Genomic DNA, 21,505 nt, shown 5'->3' with positions numbered 1-21,505 from the left:
TTCTTCTACACCATATTTATACTCTTCCGTTAATGTAATGTGATCACTTTTCATACGGCGAAACATCCAATCACGATTTACATTTGACATCTACAATATCAACAAACTACATTTCAATTATACTTCACCATAAATTCATTATAAATCATACAAAATGTATAAATCAATATATCTTATATATATGCATAAATTCATCAATATTATGTGCTCAAAGTAGACACAAAACATATACACACACAAAGTTCACTTTAACTACAATGAAATTAAATAACTTACAATGAGATTAAATGATGAGATTGATGAAAGATCTTCTTCTTTTTCTTTTTCTTCTTCCTCTTCTTTATCTTTGCTTTTTTCTTAAATTTCAATCTTATCTTCCTCTTCCTTATTTTTAACACCAGACAATACAAAAACAAAAATGTGGTGGGCCCATTTTTAAATCTGGACCTCATTTCCCACCAAAATTTGTAAGAAAAACTTTTCAGCTGGCGGACCTCATTTCCTACCAATATTGGTAGGAAAAAACCCTGAATAATTAAAAAGCTTCCAATGTCAAGAAAATAATATTTATTTTGGATAATACGTAGACTGCTGATATGAAGGGTGGGGTCATATCCATATTAAAAGTTTCATCATTTCCTACCAATATCGGTAGGTTTTAAGTTTTTACCAAATCTGGTAGGAAATATCTCTAAAATGATTAATTTTAAAAATAAAGTTTAATTGATTTAAAAAGGTGAGAGTTGATGACATGGATGGTGGGGTCATTTTGGTATCATTTTTCGATCAAAACCTACCAATATTGGTAGGAAATGTCTTAGGTCACACACACACTGTAGAGGGGGTGAATACAGTGTATAGTACACTCAAATCAAACTTTAAGAACTTAAGTAACAGAAAACAAACTTTATTGAAACAATAAACTCTGTTACAGTATGGAACTGTTACCACTCAGTGATGAACAAATATCACGAGAGCTGCTAGGGTTACAATGAATAATCTTTTTTTAATAATGATAACACTTATAGTGTAAACCCTATGTCTGTGTTTATATACTACACAGTTACAAGATAATCGCTAATTGATATGGAATATAATTCTGCTTCCTAAAATATATCAATCAGATATCTTTTCTTCCAAGTATTCCATTCTTCACGGAATTCCTTCTTCATGCATATCTCTTCTTATATTTATCTCAATCTTCTTTCCTTTAATCAGCTACTGTCCTTATCTGATTATCCTTCAGCACTTAAGTTCTGATATCTATCTTCTGATGATTATCTCCTGATAACATACGTACTGATATCCTTAAGTCCTGACTTCCAGTATAAGTACTGATCAACAGTTAAGTACTGATTTATCATGTTCAGTAAGATCTGAAAGCTAAACATAAAACATATTAGCCATGACATTATCAAATATATCTAACAATCTCCCCCAACTTGTAAATTAACATAATATACAAGTTTAACAGATATTTGATGATGTCAAAAACATTAAGTACAAATGCATGAGAATTAGACTAGATAACTACAACTTACAGTCCTTAAAGTTTTTACCAATTTCAACTTCTGATAACAACTTCAGTCTGTATAAATATCAGAATTTAAGCAGTTGTAGATCTTCGACTTGGCTTCATCATTTTCTGATCTCTCTGATGTCAGGAGTTGTTCTGAGATAGTTCTTCAACAAACATTTCTCAGCATATCTTAGTTCATCAATCATTCTTCTTTTAACATCTTTAAGCTCTGCAGTATCTTCACCAGTTTGAAAGATTGCAGCTCTGAGATCATTGATCTTTGCTTTTCTCAACTCCTGATCTAGTCTTATAACATAAGCTTTGTCAGACTCTAGATTGAATTCAAGTCCCTTAATACCAAGATACGTTCTGATCTGTGCAGTATTAGGCTTCATATCAACAATATCACCATTGTGATCTCTGTACTTTGGAACATATATACTGTCAGACTTAACAGAATAAAGCCTTTTCTGTCTCTGAATCTGTTCTTTTAACTTGATTTCAGCTTGCTCCATTGAGGGCAAAGTTGGTTGATTTGTAGTAGTAGACTGGTTGGCTTATGTTCTTCCTCTTCTTCTTCATCCTCTTTGCTCTTTCTTTTCTATACCCCTTTCCTGATTTCAGTTTTGGTTCCTCTAGCTTCTCAATTTCAGTTATAGTGGCAGGCTTCTCAACTTCTGATTTGGTGGCAAGCTTCTCAGCTTGTTTCTTAGCTTCTAAGACAGCCTGCCTTTTCTTATTCTTGAGTCTCAATTTTTCTTCTTTCTTGGCTTCTCCAAATTGAGGATGTCCAGTCATCACACAAATCAGTTTGCCATTTCTCTAGATCTTTGCTATTCTTTTCTTCAAGACTGAGTCTCTTGGATCTTTATGATTGGTAATGGAGTGACCAATCAGCTTCTTTTCATCAGGTTGAGGAGTTGCATAGACTAGGTCCAAAGGATTCTTGTCAGAATGTTTTGATGAATGATTCTTGGGCTTCAAGATCACAGTGGCCTTTTGATGTCTTCTAGCTGAGGTTTGACCTCTCTCCATTCTCAAGCTCATTTCACTAATTGGAATTTGTCTCAATTGTGTGAAGTGCTTCACGGATTTTTCTTGATTTTCAATTGGACCAAATACCTTTTCAATTTTCTCATCAATTTTCTTCATTTGTTCTTTCAGCTTGAGTTCAGCTGCTGCAATGTTGATCAAGTCAATAATGTCCAACACTGGTAGCTTTAAGAAAGTAATAGCTGGAATAATTACTTTACTAACTTGAATGTGCACATCCTTCTCCCCCTCAATAACTTGGACAATTGCATCCTTCTTCCCCTTTTTGTTATCATCAGGTAATGCAGGGGTTGGAGTTTGAGCAACCACCAATTTTTGAAGAAGGAGTGTCTGATGGACTTGGTTCACAAGCATCTTGGTAATGGAATTCTCCACTTCTGTCAGCCTAGAGTCCAAAGAATCAATTTTGCTACTCAAGTCATAATTGTAACGCCCCCAAATCCAAGGTCAAAGGATTTGGTCGTCACTGTGAAACCTCAATCCAAAATAACCTGTTTAATCAATAAACAAATGCCAACGGAAGATATTTAACATCTAAGACCCCAAACTTCTCCAAGATCTTTTAAGGTTACAGTTCTAGAAACAAGAATTCCAAATTCCACCAATAGATTTTTCACTTTCTTTTAAAACTCTTTTCAACAATTCTCAATCTCAAAATTTAACCCGCTAGTATAACTTCGAAAAGAAGTATACTAGGCCCAACTATAAAATAATAAAATTATAATATAATATAATATAAACAACTTTACATAAAAAAACTTACACTAGTTCGCAAACCCTGGACCAACCACCTTCAAAATGCTTCTTCTTTGCTTCCTCGAATTACGCGGCTAAACAGCGCAAGCTAACCCTCATTGGAGGTTAAATTTGAAAATAGGAAAGTATGAGCGAAAGAAATGCTCAGCAAGATCATTGTAATATATATATGGTCGTTTTGATATAAAAATGACATCTACAATAGCGCAGAACGTTTAAAATAGTTTGCAGCAGTCCATGTTATTCTGTCATCCACTTGAAGTAAGAAAAGTACATGCTCCAATTCTTCAAAATACTTCAATGGAATGGCATTTTTTCTTATATGATAAACCCTACCATCTGTCATGAAATACAACATGATGTATTCTTTCAAGTAGGTATGGTAAACCATCTGTACAGATTCCAGTTGATTCAATCTCTCAGGAGTTGCTCCGATACCTGGTTCACTCAAGGAAGTTGGATCATTGGTAGTGTTGTGTACTCTTCTTTCATCAGCACTTCCCAATCCAGTTTTATCTCTAGCTTCCTTTCCAGTAACTACTCTTGCTTTAAAACCACTTGCAGTAGTCTTCAAAGATTGAGTCTTTTTTGCTTTAGTGAATCCTGGTAGGAGTGTCTTTGATCTATTTTCTGATATCAAGTTAACTTGAGCTCTGTCAAAGGTTACTTGCTTCTTCTGAATATCAGAACTTACAATTTCTTGACTCTGAACAACTTGAGCCATGTCAGAGGTTGTTTTAAGAATTTTTCTTGAAGTCGGAGCAAGATCATCTTTTTCATCAGCAATTTCTTCTTCCTCAGGAGGTACATAAGCCTTGATAGGTTCACCAACCTTTTCTTTACCCTTGGATCTTGGATCTATCTGTGGTTGTGATCTAGCCAATGTTGCTTCAGTATGTGTCCTTTCTTTGATCACAATGCCTTTAAGTTTCGGAAGTGACTTTTTACCAGAAGCTTCAGATTTAGATATGACTTTCTCTGATTTAAGTCTGGCTTCTTCTTCCTTTAAACTTTCCAAGTCCATTCCTGGATTTTCTTGAAGAAATAACTGTCTTGACATTTCTTCATCAAGATCTAGAAGTTCATCAGAACTTATCCTTTTACCAGCAGCAGAACTTATTCTTTTCCCAGTATCAGAACTTGTCCTGTGACTAGCTTGTCTTGATGTAAACCTTCTACCTTGACTATGACCGCTACCCATTCCAGAGTATCATTGATCATCATTTCCATCATCCTTTCCTTGCAGTGTCATGTTAGTTTTGCATTTGGACTTAATTACCTTCTCCCCCTTTTTGGCATCAGCAGGTAGTAAAAGAGAGATAAGTAATTCCACTGAGGATTGGATTTCAGTAAGTTGAGATTGCTGAGAAGCTTGATTTGTCAGAATGTCATCAATCTGAGCTTGTTGTTTCTCTTGAGTTTTCTCAATATAAGCAATCCTGTCAATGGTAGGTTGAAAGAACTTTTTCTTATCAATTTTCCAAACTTGTTCTTGTTTGATAAAATTCTCCTGAATCTTGTGTAGCTCTGCATGAGTAGTTGAATGAAGACTTTGTAGATGTTTAGTACTCAATGCAGTGACTCTAAGCTGGGTTTTAAAATCATCAGAATTTAACATTTCATCAGCTTTAGTCAAGTGCTCAGCAAGATGTAATGCATTTGGAACACATGAAACTGAGTTCCATTCCTTAGTCCACTCCTGACCTGCAGGAGTTTCACTCGAAGGTACTGGTGCATCCCTGATAACAAACTCCTTTACCAGTTCAGACTTAGGAAGAGTCGGTTGAGGAGTATGTCCTGAAGGACCTGCTTCATCAGCATCTACAGTTGGAGCAGCTTCACCAGTATCTCCAACATTTGCAGCATCAGAACTTAAAGAATCAGTATCTTCTGATAAGACAACAGTGTGAGTAGCAATGGAGGCTTCAGCATCCTCTAATTGCTGATCTGATACTAAGTTCTGATCAACAGCCATATCCTGATGCTCACCTAAAGTCTGATCATCAGCATCTTGATGCAGAGAAGGTGTTGTTGATAACTCTGGAGTTTGAACAGCATCAGTAACAGGTGTTGTGAAAGGATTATTTGCTGTTGGAGCTTCTAAGAAAAGTATTTCAGGCACAACTAGGTTCTGAATATCAATTTCAGCACTTGTGCCTGGATCAAAAAGAGACACAGATGGTGAGTTAGCCTTGTCAGATACAGCTTCCTGATATGGAGTTAATGGAGAAGAAGTGACTGGAGCAAATTCCTTGTCTTGTGAGATCAGAGATTCCTGATTCCCTTCCTTAGCTGCTTCCTCTTCATCATCTGAAACTGGCCTTTGCGCCCTCTGTTTCTTGTACTTCCTTGTTGATTTGGATTCCTTGGGAGTTTCAGGAACTATCATTCGTCTAAGCCTCTTGAGAAGCCTAGAACCCCCAATTTCAGAACCCTTCTGAGAAACCTCTTTCTCAGCTTCAGTAACAACAGGTTCTCGAGAAGAAACCTGTTCCTCAGACTCAGATTCATCTCTCAATACAATCCTCCTTCTCTTTTGAGATGTTTGAGGAATAGTTTTTGTCCTCTTTGGCTTGGAGGATGAGGGTTGAACAGTCTGTGAAGTAGAGAGATAGGATTTGAGATAATTCCTGAGGGTAGGTTGAGTAGAATGAGTGGTAGGTGCTGAGGATGATGGTTTTTGGGTGTTTGTGGTTGGTTGGAAATCAAAGTAAACAGATCTATAAGTATCAGGATCAACATTTACTAGGATCTATTTTACAGACTGAGGAGTCTGTAATGGTCTAACCACTTTTTTCTTAGTATCAGCATTTACCAGATCATTAAAATATCGTTTTGCAACTCTAAAAGGTGGGGTTGAGGAACTGACTAATTGAGGTTCATCAGTACAAAAAGTATATAGAAGTTGACAGAATCTAGCAAAATAGACAATATCTCTATTCTCTGTCATCCTATCCCCAATAAAACCAATTATTCCAGTTGCAAAATCAAAATGAGTATGATGAATAATAGCATACCCTATGTGCTGACTCAGAATTGGGATAGCATCAAAATTCAAACATTTGTTCCCAAAAGCTTTGGTGATGCAGTCAAAGAAGAAACTCCATTCTCTTCTGATATTATCCCTTTTTAACTGCCCAAGCTTTGCCAAACTCTTTTCATATCCCAAATCAGCCATTAACTCCTGAAGTGCTGATTCCTCTGGAGTTGAAAAAGTACAATTTTCTGGGAGATGTAGAGCTTTGCGTATTGTACCAGGAGTGACTACATAAGATGAATCACCCACTTCAAAAACAATACTGGGAGTGCCATGTTTACCACCATCATCAAAGTGCCCAGTCCGCCAAAACGTCAGAACTTGTTGACTCGAAAAGACTTCAGGCTGTGTTAATGCGTACCCAATCTCACTGTGTGCAAGAAGATCTTGCACAAAATGCAATTCAGATGGAGCTTCAGCATGATCAAGAATTGCAGCATAGTTGTTTGGAACAAACTTAGCTCCATCAATGATTAAATCCTTTGGTGCCATGTGAAAAAAATATTGAGATTCAAGTATGCCTGTTAGGTGTTTGAGATAATGTCTGTATGAAAAACCAACGTGAGAAAGAAGTAGAAGGAGAGTAAAAGTAAGGAGAGAGATAAAGTATAAAGAAAATAAAAGATTAAAGAAATCTTCTCTCTGTTGTACTTATACTCTGAACAAAAATATTATCGTTGGACACCTGTCAGACATGCAGTAATAACGGACAGTTACTGGGCTCGTGAAAACAGGAATCATTACTTACCCAGTTGCCTAGTTTCAAGGAAAAACCGTTCCATTTATCAAGAGAAACAGTTTTAATTCAAAATTTAAACCGTTAGCACTGATTGAATTATTTTTCACTGCATCATTGATATTCTGAAAATACATCACATGAAAATGACCAAGATAAATTAGATATGTAAGTGCTGAAAATGAATCAGAACTTAATATAAAACAAAAGTTATATGGTCATCAGAATATCAATCAGGATTTATCAACACAAGATAAAATAACTCAGAGAAAAAATCTTGAAGTAAAAACAATTTTCATTAATATATCAAGACAATACATTTATGAAATGGAAATTACATCAATACTTATACAAGATTTTCCCTAAGCTTCTAATCCTAACATCAATAGCCTTAGTCCTAGCTAAGAAGCCTGACAAAGCTGATGATGAAGAAAAACAGGAAGAAGACGAGATTAAGTCATCTTCTTCTTCCTACTCTCGACAAACAGAATGGCGAGTCTGATGATTCGCTCTTGTTGGCGGAGAGCTTCCAGCCTTTCCTCCTCCAATCGCTCCAGATGGCGATGGTAGTCCATATAGAAGAACAGGAGGCGTGTCAGTACCTCCTATGGGACAGAGTCCCATATCTCCTCAGAAATGGCTGTGACATGCCATTCCTGCTGCCACTCGGCACAACTTAGCTCCATGTTGAAGGTTTGGTAGTTCAAAAACATGTTGTATCTGACCATTGTGTTTTTGAAAGAAAAAGGAGGATAAGTGTGTGAGAAGAATGTGATGGAAAGACTGATGTGAAGTGGTTGCTTATATAGACAAGAGAATGCCAGGAGACGCAAAGAAATTGAATGCTGACAGGTAGAATTAATTCTACCTCGTCTCCCTAGACTTTGAAAAAGAATAACAGTCATTGGAAAGAGGAATCATGGTTTAAACCGCACAAGACACAAGAAATAGTGGACTGTTCAAGTACGAATACCATTAATCCTAATTATAGTGACTATTAATCTTCCACTTCAACATATTCAATTATTAACTGAGACTGTTATTCAATTTTATTCACAGATAAGCCAAGTAAAGGATTAGACTGAGAAATCAGAACTTAGACCTATACCAGAACTTAACAGTCATCAGAACATAATTTCTTAACTCGAAAAAGGAATGCCCATCTTAGTAAATCCTCATACAAGTTCTGAGTTATAGACGTCAGAACTAAATCATCAGAACGTGTAACTAGAACTTGTCCTCAGAATTAGTGCAATGTGACACAATGACTGTTTATCTAAAATAACATAGACCACCACAGAAATTTTCATCATTCAGATGGAGTGATTAGTGTGTGCATTAAGCTAAATAACAGACAAAGAGTAAAGTCCGATTCACTTCAGTACATCTTAGAAATAAGGCATAACTAAAATTTTGCTAAGGAGCTGTCATTGTCCTGAAACCTACTGATGAATGAGTTTATGCTTGAGTCCACCTCAACTGTTTTGTGCTAATTTTATGCATCTTTTGAAATTCTATTTTACAGTGGCTTCTCAGTGTAAGTGAGTCATGACTGTTTATCAGAATTTATGCTATTATCAGAGTATTTCTCCAGTAATCATAGAGTGTGAAAAGTCACCAAGAAAATATTTTGCTTTTCTAATGCATATTTACTTAATACCAGCAATGCACTTGGGTCGTCCCTTCCACATTTTTACTCTAGATCTCAAAGGAGTACCTGATTTTATTCTTTGATCTTTTTGCTTTTTCTTTTGATAAGTGAGGTTTATCAGCACTTAGTACATTCAGCAGTTTTACTAGTATCAGAACTTAACAGATGAGTAGCATTATTCTAATTTGTGACTTAGTAATAAGATATACAAAGTAAATTTAACTAAGCTCAATTATCAGAATTTGCTAGTGTCATAAGATTTCCACTGAAATAATTACTTCTTACATGAAATCATTTGTTTATTGAAGACTACTAGGTCAATATCTAGCACAGTTATCCTCATAGGATTGAATAGGTACTAGAACAGACATATCACTTATCAGAGTTTAGAAACATATATCAGACAACAGTCAGTACTTAAAGACATTTATCAATTAAGCACATAATATATAATGAGATTAATTCTGTAAATATTGAGCATAAAGTCTGATAACACAGAACAAGTCTAAGCAGATTTAGAGAAAGAACCTAAAACCATTCCAAGTTCATTTACCAATCTTATAAAAGTAGCTTCACACAGTGGTTTTGTGAAGATATCTGCCAGTTGTTGATCTGTGGGAACAAAATGCAATTCCACTGTACCTTCATCCACATGTTCCCTAATGAAGTGGTACCTGATGCTGATATGCTTTGTCATAGAGTGTTGAACTGGATTACCTGTCATAGCAATAGCACTTTGATTATCACAGTAAATAGGGATTTTGAAATATGTTAACCCATAATCCAGTAACTGATTCTTCATCCAAAGAATCTGTGCACAACAGCTTCCTGCAGCAATATACTCTGCTTCTGCAGTTGATGTGGAAATTGACTTTTGTTTCTTGCTGTACCAAGAAACCAATCTGCCTCCAAGAAATTGGCAGCTTCCACTTGTGCTTTTCCTGTCAATTTTGCACCCTGCAAAATCTGCATCTGAGTAACCTATTAGTTTAAAATCTGATTCTCTAGGATACCATAATCCCAGAGCAGCTGTTCCTTTAAGATACTTAAAGATTCTTTTTACAGCTGTTAAGTGAGGTTCTCTTGGATCTGTTTGAAATCTTGCACAAAGACAGGTAGCATATATGATATCAGGTCTACTAGCAGTTAGATAGAGTAGAGAGCCAATCATACCTCTATAGTCAGTAATATCTACTGATTTACCGGTATCCTTATCCAGTTTTGTAGCAGTGGCCATTGGAGTGGATGCACTTGAACAATCTTGCATTCCAAATTTCTTCAGCAAGTTTCTGGTGTACTTGGTTTGACAAATAAAAGTGCCTTCCTCATTCTGCTTGACTTGAAGGCCCAGAAAATAGCTAAGTTCCCCCATCATACTCATCTGATATCTTGACTGCATTAGTTTGGCAAACTTCTTGCAAAGTTTGTCATTTGTAGATCCAAAAATGATATCATCAACATAAATCTGGACCAGAAGTAAGTCCTTTCCATGATTGAGGTAGAACAGTGTTTTGTCTATTGTTCCTCTGTTGAATCCACTTTCCAGAAGAAACTGAGCTAAAGTCTCATACCATGCTCTAGGAGCTTGCTTAAGTCCATAAAGTGCTTTATCAAGCCTGTAGACATAATCTGGATGTTTGCTATCTACAAAACCTGGAGGTTGTTCAATATATACCTCTTCCTCCAATTCTCCATTGAGAAAAGCACTTTTCACATCCATTTGAAAGACAGTAAACTTTTTGTGAGCAGGATAAGCCAAAAATATCCTTATGGCTTCTAACCTAGCAACTGGTGCAAATATTTCATCATAATCAATTCCCTCCTGTTGAGAATATCCTTTTGCAACCAGCCTTGCCTTATTCCTTGTAATTATGCCATCACTGTCAGTTTTGTTTCTGAATACCCACTTTGTACCAACAACAGATCTATTCTTTGGTCTTGGCACTAGGGTCCAGACTTTGTTTCTTTCAAATTCATTCAACTCTTCCTGCATTGCTTGCACCCAATCAGCATCTTGAAGAGCTTCTTCCACTTTCTTTGGCTCAGTCTGAGAGAGAAAAGAATTGTAAAGACATTCATTTGAAGTACCTGTTCTAGTTCTGACACCTGCATCAGGATTTCCAATTATCAAATCAGGTGTATGTGATTTTGTCCACTTCCTTGCAGATGGAAGGTTTTCTCTAGAACTGGATGCTCCCCCATGATCCATATTATCTTCATTTTCATTTTCTGATGCTCCCCCTGAAACTATGCTCTATGAGTTGGATTCTTCAGTATTTAGATCTTCAGCACTATCAGAACTTGGCTTATCAGAACTTGATGAATCAGAACTTGAAGAGCCAGATGCATGTTCTGATGTTTCTTGAGATGTGGTAGGATCTTGAGTATGCTCCCCCTGCATAGGTGCATCTTCCTTTGACGTAGTCACCACAGTTTCAATAACATCAGAGTTTAATCCATCAGATTTACAGTATCAGGACTTAGACTGTCAGGATTTTCAGTATCAGAATTCGAGTCTTCATTTTCAAATCTCAGCTGATCATGGTCAATGAAATCTTCAAGACCAGTAATCTTCTTGTCATCAAAAGAGACATTGATAGATTTCATGACCACTTTTGTTCTCAAATTATAGACTCTGAAGGCTTTTGTGGAAAGTGGATATCCAACAAAGATTCCTTCATCAGCTTTTAGATCAAACTTTGATAGCTGTTCAGGATGAGTCTTGAGAACAAAACACTTGCATCCAAATACATAAAAATATTTCAGATTTGGCTTCTTTTTCTTCACCATCTCATATGGTGTTTTTCCATACTTGTTAATGAGTGTTGCATTTTGAGTAAAACAAGCAGTCTGCACAGCTTCAGCCCAGAAATAGGTTGGAAGCTTTGCTTCTTCAAGCATTGTACATGCAGCTTCAATGAGAGTTCTATTCTTCCTTTCAACAACTCCATTTTGCTATGGAGTTCCAGGAGCAGAAAATTCCTGCTTTATTCCATGGCTTTTGCAGAACTCTTCCATTATCAAATTCTTGAACTCAGTGCCATTATCACTCCTTAAAATTTTCACAGAATTTTTGACCATTTTATCCAGCTGTTTGACATGATCAATCAAGATAGATGAAGTTTCACTTTTTGTGTGCAAGAAATACACCCATGGGTATCTGGTGAACTCATCCACTATGACCAACGCATACTTCTTCTTTGCAATAGATATGACATTTACTGGACCAAATAGATCAACATGTATTAGATGATAAGGCTCAAGAATTGATGATTCAGTCTTGCTCTTGAATGAAGATTTTCTTTGTTTGGCTTTCTGACATGAATCACAAAGACCATCAGGAGCAAATACTGTGTTTGGAAATCCTCTCACAAGATCTTTCTTGACCAGTTCATTTATATTTTTGAAATTTAAATGAGAGAGTTTCTTATGCCAATTCCAGCTTTCTTCAATTGATGCTCTACTCATCAGACAGATTGCAGAACTATCAGTACTTGTTGAAAGCTTAGCTTCATAAATGTAGTACACTCAAATCGAACTTTAAGAACTTAAGTAACAGAAAACAAACTTTATTGAAACAATAAACTCTGTTACAGTATGGAACTGTTACCTCTCAGTGATGAACAAATATCACAAGAGCTGCTAGGGTTACAATGAATAATCTTTTTTTAATAATGATAACACTTATAGTGTAAACCCTATGTATGTGTTTATATACTACACAGTTACAAGATAATCACTAATTGATATGGAATATAATTCTGCTTCCTAAAATATATCAATCAGATATCTTTTCTTCCAAGTATTCCATTCTTCACGGAATTCCTTCTTCATGCATATCTCTTATTATGTTTATCTCAATCTTCTTTCCTTTAATCAGCTACTGTCCTTATCTGATTATCCTTCAGCACTTAAGTTCTGATATCTATCTTCTGATGATTATCTCCGATAACATACGTACTGATATCCTTAAGTCCTGACTTCCAGTATAAGTACTGATCAACAGTTAAGTACTGATTTATCCTGTTCAGTAAGATCTGAAAGCTAAACATAAAACATATTAGCCACGACATTATCAAATATATCTAACAAAATGATGTTGTTATTCCCAAGGAACTAACAATGAGATTTACAGAAGGGGGGTTGAATGTAAATCTCAAAACTTTTTCAAGTTTTGAGCAATTTCAAAGGCTAAGTGTTTTGATGAACAATTGTGTGTGAATTACTTTGGGCAGGTGCAGATAGATATATATTCAAAACATAAATGTAAAGAACACAAAGGCTTTAAAAACTTTTCTGGCGGATTTGTTGTTCCACCAGAGATGTGTATTTCAGAAAATCTGTGATTCAAAAGAATTGATCACAGCTGCGTCCTAGTACAAACTAGATGATTTTCTCTCAATGTTTTTCTAAACAGCTCTGGAAAATTCACCATCTAATTACTAGCTGCAACTTGGTTTATATATCACCAAGTTTACAAATGAAGACAAAAGTACAAATACAACTAAAAAGATTGTTCACATGTTTCTTCTTCATTTCTCTATCCAATGCGATCTAGGATAATCTGTGAATCTTTGAATACTTCCTTGTTTGTACCAGAATGGAAATGCTGTATTTTCTTGATTCCTCCAAGAGGCTACCACATTCCAATTATCTCTGTCAACCGATGTGCCTCTGTCAGCTTATGAATTATCACTGTCAACTGCTATTGAACTGAGCAGTTGATGGATGTTATCCGTTGAAGCTTTAGAGACATCCGTTGAAGCTTTGTTTCTCATCCATTGAAGGCCTTTAATTTATCAGTTGATACTACTTCACTTATAAAAAATTACAAGGCATAAAATATTTACAATTAGCCCTCCTATTTGCATATCCACTAGTAGTCAACATGACTTATAATTTCCCAATCATCTAAGAATTTTAACTTAAATACATAAACTGAAATTTGTTACAATACTAAACTTATTTCTAAGTAAAGCTACTCCATCAACGGATAGCCAGAATGGTCTTATCCGTTGAGGTTACAAACACTAGATTTCTACTTAAGTGTTTTGTTTAACTTATCATCAAACTAATACACATATTCCTAACAATCTCCCCTATTTATGTCTACTAGAATTATAGGCATAAATTTGGGTTTAACTTGATGATAACAAAACACTTAACAAATATATGAACTGAAATCAAGTAGAAATTCAAAAGTGCTGCAAAAATGTATGAACTAAGATAGAATTGAAGAATTATATTGTTACCAAGGATCCTCCTTTAGGCTGAGCTGATTATTTTCTTTTCCTTTGATCCCTTGTTTTCTTCCCTAGCCTCCTGTCATTTTCCTCTACTTGGAGTTAGAGTTGTCTGTAGAATTCAGCTTCATCTTCTTCACTAATGTCCAACTTAGATTGCATGTCCTTGAGAGTTTCATTACTGGCAATTTTAAGCTGGTCTTCAAGTCTGAAAAATCTTCTGACTCCTTTATTGTCTCTGAACTCCATCAACCAATGATGTGATTTATGAATTGTAATTCCATGCTCAGGTATGGGTAATATTCTAGGCAAGGAATTAGACTCCTACCAAGTTTTTCTTATGCTGGCAATCTTGTTGAGAATCTCAGTTTTGGCAGTCCTGGTAAAGCCAGAATCCCTTTTGATAGCTGAGTAGACTCTAACCAAGGTAGAATAGCCTTCATTCAGTCTTTGAAGAGGCCAAGTCCTTTCCTCACTTCCTTTATATTTGAACACTAGCCTTTCTGGGAGCTGTTTGTATGCACTTATTCCCCTTACTTCCTCCAGCTCATCCAGATAGAGTTCAATATCTGTAAACTCCTTTATGTCACAAATGTGAACATAATCATCCTTTGAGGCTTGTGGCTTAGGCTTAGGTTTATATTTTTGAGTGAATTTACTTGAGGTTAGGGGAGGTGTAGATTTGGATTTTCTTTTCAGTTTCTTTGGTGGTGGAGAGGTAGTTAGGAAGGTAGGCAAGTTGATGGTGTCCCAATCAATATGTTCCTCTTTAGGGATGATTGGTTCACCATAGACATTTATACTAGGATCAGCAACAAAAGGTTCAGGAATGGAAGGTAGTGGTTTAGATTTTGATTGGGTTTCTTCATTGTCATCTCCACTCTTCCTTTTTGCATTGGCCTTCCTTCTGTTCCCTTTCTGCCATTCCTTTCTTTCCTCCACACTCTCACCAACCACATTCCCCATATCCACATTTCTACTTTCAATCTTGTCTTCTTCACTCTTGTCTTCAATCTTCTTCTTTTCTTCATCTTGACTTGACTTTAGCTATTTTTCAAGCTTTGCTTGTGCTCTTTTGTCAGCCTTCAGCTTTTTAGCTTCTCCCTTTAACCTCATGGTTTCTTCCCTCTTGGCTTTAGAGAATTTGGGATGTATTTGCATCACACAGATACTCTTTCCCTCTCTATAAATGATAGCCATATTCATTCTTTCCACTACATCAGTGGTCTCTTTGTGCTTTATGATGCTGCCACCCAAAACTTTGTCTTCATCAGGTTTTGGAAGAAGAAAATCTACTTCTTTTGATTGACTAAAGTTTAGAGGGTTCTTTGTAGAGTCCCTGTTAAATCTAGTGGATGGGTTGAGTACCATGGGTTTCAAATTCCTGAAGGAAGTTCCTCCACCCTTATTCCTCCTTACTTGCTTGTGCTCCATAATGATTGGCTCAACCTTTGTGCTATATTTCACAGATAATGATTTTGAAGTTTTAGAGCCAAACACTTGTTGCATCCTTTCATCAATTCGTTTTCTTTGCTCCTTCACCTTCATCTCAGCTGCTGCTAGCTGGATTAGATCAATTCCATCAAGCTTTCCTTTGATTTGAAGTGTAGGAGAAGTAGTGATGGCAGGAACTAGCACTTTGGATATTTGGATATTTGTAGATGGCTCCCCTCCCCCTTCTTTATTCTCCCCCTTTTTGTTATCATCAAGGAGAGGAGTCAAGCCTTGTGCTTTAGCCAGTTGCATGAGTAGACTTGTCTGAGACTGTTGATTTTGAAGAATGGTGACCACAGAGTTTTCAATGACATGAACCCTGTCCTCCAACTTAGCCAGCCTCTTTTCAGCATCTGATTCTCTTCTTAGTCTCAGTAACAAGTCCTGCATGGTACCATAGGGCATGACTGAATCCAGCTTCTTAGAATTGTAGGACTTTAAGTCAGCTATATCCTTTTTGAGCTCATCCACACTCAGATTCTGCCTTAATTGCTGTAGCTTCATGAGATGTAGAGAATCTAGGCGGGCTTGAAGAAGAGCCTTGGTACCAGCATTGGAGGTGTTCTGAATGGCTCTTTGGATTGACATGATTTGTTTGACTAAGGAGACATTGAATTGTCCTGGTGTTGACTCCTTTGTCAATGCCCATTCAGGTAAGTCTGGAATAGAACTTGGGCCTTCATCTCCCCCTAAGTTCATGCTTCCATCAAATGAAACAGAGTCATCATCATTAGAATTTACTCCAAATTCTTCAGATGGCTCACCAACTGTAGAAGGCATCAAGTTGACAGCAGCTTTATCCCTTTGTAGAGATTCTGAAGTATGTACTAGATTTAAGGTCCTTTATGCCTCCTCATTGCCCTGAGTAGCCAACAATTGATAGGCTGACACAGGATGAGTAAAAGTGTCAGCATCCAAGGAAATGTTATCAATTACAGCCTTGTAATGTTGCTGAAATTGTCTTTCCTTTTCAGCATCATCCATAATCATTGACTCATTAGCAATGGCTGGATCCACCCTTATACCTTCTGTGCCTGCTTTTCTCTCAATTTCTCTCTTTTCTTGCATCAGGGGCTCCCCATGGCTCACACTCCTCACACCCTCACCCTCACCTACTAAGGTGGCACTCCTCTCACTTTCTTTTGCCATGCTGGAAGAAATAGCATGCATATTTAGACTATCAAGCTCTCCTTTTGCCTGGGAGCAACCCAGCCTCTCACTCAAATTTCACCCCCTTCCCTCAAACCTAGAAGTGATTGTACAGTAACCATGTCTTCTACACTTGGAATTGATTCAATTATTTGTGTAGATACTATCAACGGATAGGGAGTATCCGTTGAAGTAGGAACTGATGGTATCAACGGATAACTGCTGTTAAGCTTATCCGTCGAAGAACAACCACTTGTCAACGGATGAGGAATATCCGTTGAAGAAGGAAAAGAAGTAGAAATTGAAATTGACATAATTGTTGAATCTGTGTAGATTGATTTTAATTTAGGTGACACGGATTCTTCAACTAAGTCTGAAAGAATTGGCTGATGATCCAACAAATCATCTAATAGATGATGATCACCAGTATTTGAGTGGGGCTCCTCCCTGAGTTGTAAAGAGGGAGAATCAGGAATTGATGTGAATATCATGTCCACATCCAGAGATGGTGATGGAGAATTTGGTGATTGATGTGTGTCAATTTTAAGAGAATGGGGCTGTGACTCCATATTTGTTGGAGTCACATCAAGCTGAATTTGAGAAGGCATGGATACATGTGGGTGTATCTGTGCAGTGTGTGCACCCTGTGTGGAAACTAAGGTTTTGATCATCTTTCTTCTTGTAAAAGCTTTTACAGGAGAGTGTGTGGCTTCAGTGTCCCTCTCTCTTTTGTTCTGTGTCCCTGGTTGGGGACTATTTTCAATAGCTGAACCCTTTTGGGAGGATGCAACTAGGGATGAGTTTGAATCCTTTTCAACCACCACAGTCTTTTGAGAAACTGTGGCTTTGCTAGCTGGGGTACTACTCACCTCTCCTACCTTATCCTGGGGGGTTTCTTGATGTTCATCCCTCCCTTCACCACTCACACCCTGTTCACTCCCCTCAGGGTTTATGGTAGTTGTTACAACTGTTGTCTTTTGAGAAACAACAGAGGTGGCTTTCTTTGACTTTGGTCTTGAAACGTTAAGTTTAGTGGCCTTGGTAGGAATCTGTTGGGTCAAAGACACAGATTCTATGGCCACACTTGAAGGCAAAGAAATAATGGGGTTAGAAGTAGTAGGAGTTGAAAAAGCATTTACCTCACTTACCTGAGGTGCATTCATTATTGGCAAATATACCAATGGCACCTGATGTTGAGGTTAATTCTTAAAAGGTCTGCAAGGACCCTTTTCTCTTATGCCCATCATTTGAGCTTATTCCTCTCATTGGTTATGACCAAACCTTCAGCAATATGGTTAGCCAATAACATAAAGAATCTAGCATAGTAGATGTTATGAGGTCTATTAGCTTTTTTACCTAACCCGGTACCCAATTCTAGCATGACATAGTTGCTAAAATTAAAATACCTATCAGAAACTAGCATATAGAGCATATTAACTAGAGATGAAGTTATTGCATCAAAATTACTAATTTTCCCAGCGAAAACCTTGATAAAGGCATCACCAAGAAAACTCCATTCTTTCCTAAGGCTTTTTCTTCTAATACTCCCTAAACTAGCAGAATCAAAAGAATAGCCTATGGAATCTAACATGCTAGATACATCATTATCAGTATGTGGTGTCATGACATTGTTCTCAGGTAGTTTGAAACAGGACTGTATATCATCATAGTTAATACAGTAATCTTTACCTTTGAGAGTGAAAGAGATGGTCATATCAGTGGGGTTGAACTCTGCAGTTGTCCAAATCTCCTCAATTACCTCACAGTAAATAGTTGGGGCTTCTAGCATTGCATAGCTTAGTTTGCAATTTTTGATAAAGTCCATCATCTTGTGATAATCTGAGTAGGCTTGATTCTTTTCCACCAAAGCTACGAAATTGTTTTTCTCATAGACAAATCCAGACTGGGACATTATCTTTACTACTGGTGCCATTGTAGTGGGTAGAGGTTGCAGAGAAAAGTTGAGAGTTTTGGGAGAGAAAGAGAGTAAAAGCTTTTGAAAAATTGCACGAAAGCGTAAAGTGAAAATAAGAATTCAAGGGGCTTTTATACTTTCTCTAATTAAAACGTAAGGAGAATGATTAAACAATATTTTTAAGTAAATTACAGCTGTTTGAGAATAAAGAAAACTGTATGAATTCTAAAAACTGCCTTTAATACAGATACATACAACTGTGTGTATATATATGTATCAACGGTTAAGTAAAAGAATCAACAGTTGTGACTTACTTAAAAGAACTGATGTGACACTTCAACGGATGAGGTAAATAGTTATCCGTTTAAGATTAACACAGTTTTATCCGTTGAAGGATAAAATTACCAGAAATGTATTTGTCTTTCAACGGATAGTGAACATCTGTTGATAGAACAATTTTGGCTTTCAACGGATAGGGAATATCCATTGATAGAATAATCTTTACTTAAAGCCAACTTTGTTCTTGCAACAAATTCGTTTCAGGCTACAAAACAAATTATAATAAGGACATGAATTTATGAATAATTAAGCATACCTAGCTCACTTACTAATCTTGTGAATGTTGATTCATTAAGTGGCTTGGTAAATATGTCTGTAATCTTCTTTTCACTTGGAACAAATGAAGTTCCACTGTACCATTCATCACATGTTCCCTTATGAAGTGGTACTTGATGTCAATGTACTTGGTTCCTGAGTGCTGCAGTGGATTTTCAGTAATGGCAATGGCACTTGTGTTGTCACAGAATATAGGAATTTTGTCAACAGTTAGCCCATAGTCAAATAGTTGATTCCTCATCCACAGTATCTGTACACAACAACTACCAGCATCAATGTACTCAGCTTCAGCTGTTGATATAGAAACATAATTTTGCTTCTTGCTGAACCATGACACAAGCTTATTCCCTAGAAATTGACATGTACCAGTTGTACTTTTCCTGTCTATTTTGCAACCTGCATAATCTGCATCTGAGTAGCCAATTAGATCAAAACCAGACTCTCTAGGGTACAAATTCCTAGATTTGGTGTCCCTTTGAGATATCTGAAAATTCTTTTAATAACCACTAAGTGAGATTCTTTAGGGTCAGCTTGAAATCTAGCACAGAGACATGTAGAAAACATTATATCAGGTCTACTAACAGTTAAATATAGAAGTGAGCCAACCATGCCTCTATAACTTGTAATGTCCACAGACTTTTCAGCTTTGTTTAATTCAAGCTTGGTGGCAGTGGCCATGGGAGTTTCTGCAGATGACAATCCATTAAGTCAAACTTCTTTAAAAGATCATAAATATATTTAGTATGACTAATGAAAATTCCACCACTAACTTGTTTAACTTGTAAACCAAGAAAATAAGTTAGCTCTCCCATCATGCTCATTTCATATTTACTTTGCATTAACTTAGCAAACTTTTTACAAAGCTTATCATCTGTAGAACCAAATATAATATCATCTACATAGATTTGAACAAGTATTGTAGAGCCATTAACATTTCTAAAGAAAAAAGTTTTGTCAACAGTACCTGTTGTGAAGTAATTATCTAGAAGAAATTTTGACAAAGTCTCATTCCGGGCTCTAGGTGCTTGCTTTAGTCCATAGAGTGCTTTCAACAGATAATACACATAGTCTGGAAAATTTGGATCTTCAAATCCTGGAGGTTGGCTTACATAAACTTCTTCCTCCAATTCTCCATTCAGAAATGCACTCTTGACATCCATTTGATAGACTTTGAAATTGGCATGGGCTGCATAGGCTAGAAAGATTCTGATGGCTTCAAGTCTTGCAACTGGAGCAAATGTCTCATCAAAATCTATTCCCTCTTGTTGAGAATAGCCCTTGGCAACCAATCTGGCTTTATTCCTTATGACAATGCCATTTTCATCCATCTTGTTCCTGAATACCCATTTTGTGTCAATAGAGCTCTTGTTCTTTGGCTTGGGTACCAGCTTCCATACCTTGTTCCTCTCAAATTGGTGTAGCTCCTCTTCCATTGCTAAAATCCAATCTGGATCCAATAGAGCTTCTTCCACTCTCTTAGGTTCCTCCTGTGATAGAAAACTACTGTATAGACATTCATCTTGAGTAGCCCTTCTAGTCTGCACCTTAGATGTTGCATCACCAATGATCAATTCAAGAGGATGATTCTTGGTCCATTTCCTTTGAGGTGGTAGATTAGCTCTAGATTAGGTTGCCTCAATATTATCATGATGTGAGATATAGTGTTGATTAGTTGAAACTCCCCCTGAGTTACTGATCCTTTGAAAGGAACTGGGAGTTCTATCAACTGATGAAGTGAATTGATTATCCGTTGATAGACTATGATCAACGGATGCTTCATTATGTACTTCAACGGATGATGCACTTTGTCTTTCAACGGATGCTGCATTACTTCTATCAACGGATGCTGAATTATGACTTTCAACTGATGCAGCATTTTGTGCATTATCCAAAGGCAGATTTTGAATTCTTTTCGAGGTGCCTTCTCCATCATTCTCATCTTCACTATCATCACAATATATCTCAATGTTGTCAAATTTGAGTCCTTCATGATGTCCCTCAACTGCTAGTCTATCAATCTTTTTATCATCAAACACAACATGCACAGATTCCATGACAATGTTGGTTCTTAGATTGTAGACCCTATATGATTTTCCAGCAGAATAACCAACAAATATTCCTTCATCAGCCTTTGCATCAAACTTCCCTTTTTGATCAGGTTGATTCCTTAGAATGTAGCATTTGCAACCAAAGACATGAAGAAAGTTGAAAGTTGGTTTTCTTCTCTTGGAAAATTGATAGGGAGTCATGCCTTTTGCCTGATTGATTAGAGAAATATTCTGAGTGTAACATGCACAGTTAACAGCCTCAGCCCAAAAGTATGTTGGGAGTTTTGAC

This window comes from Apium graveolens, chromosome 5, assembly GCF_009905375.1.
Source record: "Apium graveolens cultivar Ventura chromosome 5, ASM990537v1, whole genome shotgun sequence".
NCBI classification, from domain to species: Eukaryota; Viridiplantae; Streptophyta; class Magnoliopsida; order Apiales; family Apiaceae; genus Apium; species Apium graveolens.
Note: the sequence above shows the minus strand (reverse complement) of the source record.